At 33.6% G+C, this 1,692-nt stretch overlaps 1 pseudogene; it reads right to left on the bottom strand.

Annotated features, from left to right (window-relative positions):
- Positions 1-399: 399 nt before the first annotated feature.
- On the bottom strand, positions 400-825 carry LOC111786699 (annotated as a pseudogene).
- Between the last annotated feature and the right edge of the window lie 867 nt (positions 826-1,692).

Below are 1,692 nucleotides of genomic sequence, written 5' to 3'. Positions count from 1 at the left end.
CTGCATCCATATTTTCATTAAATTGAGGTCTCTACATTTTTCATCAACATTGTCATTTAAAACATGAGTGTTAATATTACTCTCTTTAATTTTTCGTCATCAAAATTTTGAAGTTAAGAGTTTATTATGATTTCATGCAAGTAACACGTGAAACAAGATTTGAGGTTTCAAACATATGCATCGTCAAATTTGTAATAAGACACAAGAACAGACGAACAACGTTGTTCATTTGAAAAAAAACTACGTACCAATATGCTACATTGCATTGTAATGAAACTATAAAAAGATGGTGGAATTCTGAGAAGATTTCCAAACCCATCATAACACGACGTACGACCAAATTGATTATTTAAACACGACATTGAAATGGAAATTTGAAGAAGAAACCAGAAAGGGAAATGAAAGGATTTGGTTTCAAGCAGGGCATTGGAAGCCAGACGGAACATTCTTTCCACAGTAGTTCAAAAGCAAGCTGAGGGAAACTGAGAGGTCAATCTTGAGACCCAAGGCTCTGGCCTTCACTGTAGTGCAAAGGCACACAGCAGCTTCCAGGTCAACAAGGCCTTGGATTAGGGTGCAGCATGGGGATTTTGGTGCCGATCACTACGTGCACTAGATCGTCCAGCAAGTCGACGCAGACACCGAGCTTGACGGTGTCCCTGGGGCACTTGGGGAGTGATGGTTGCTGCCTTGACGGGGTGGGCTTGTGGGGCTTGGGTGGCGGCGGTGGGCAAGGGACATAGGTGGAGCTGACCATAGTGAAGAAGAGGAGGTTGAAAGCCATTGGTGGAGAGATATTGAAGGGTTTGTAGGTTTGTACGATGGCTTGTGAAGAATTATGAGGAGGGTTAGGGTTTTTATAAATGGGGTTTGGAAATTTGTTGTATTTTAAAACAAAAATTCTTTATAAATTGCTGGATATGAAACACCCAACTTTTTCATTTACTTTATTAAGTTTTGAGGAATTGATTTGAGAGATGAGTTTTTAATTAGTTTGTCTTTTTTTTTAAATATTATAAAAATGTCAAATGGCCTACAAAATAGACCAAGTGATGTTTGATAATAAGATATCAAATACTTTTTGGAAAATAATATTTAATAGAACCCTTGTAGACAAGTGGGTAATGAGTCCATGTGGATAAATGTATGTTAACAATTAGTTTTGATATATATTGATGTTAGTATGACATAATAATACAACTTCTAAAACATGACAAGACTGTGATTGTTATTACATGCATGCTTTGAAAGTCTTTTAAATTTTACTTAAGATGAAAATGGTTATTAGATAAAAGATTTAAAAAAAAAAAAAAAATTAGACTTTTATCTAGGATCCCAAAAAGGAATTTTAAAACATAAATTAGACGGTTAAACTTCGATAACATGAAACTCATCCTTGTTTCAAATAAAAACGTGTTTGAATAAGATATTAAAAGAATGAAAAATATAAATATAAACAAAACTCTATCGAAAGTCTCTCCCAACTTCTATAGCAATCACTGTGCTGCTCAAGATGTCTTTGCCTTTACCTAAAAAATAGAAAATATTGATTATAAAAAATATTTAGTAAATAATCTTAGTTCTAGGATTAGTAGATACAATCATAAACAAAGTCTTAATTAGAGGATTAATGTTACTTAAGGGGTAGAATGTAATTAAAGGAGTAAAACAAAGTTTTGAAAAAAAATATAC

This window comes from Cucurbita pepo, unplaced genomic scaffold (assembly GCF_002806865.2).
Source record: "Cucurbita pepo subsp. pepo cultivar mu-cu-16 unplaced genomic scaffold, ASM280686v2 Cp4.1_scaffold002484, whole genome shotgun sequence".
NCBI classification, from domain to species: Eukaryota; Viridiplantae; Streptophyta; class Magnoliopsida; order Cucurbitales; family Cucurbitaceae; genus Cucurbita; species Cucurbita pepo.
Note: the sequence above shows the minus strand (reverse complement) of the source record. Positions and strands in the feature narration are given on the sequence as shown.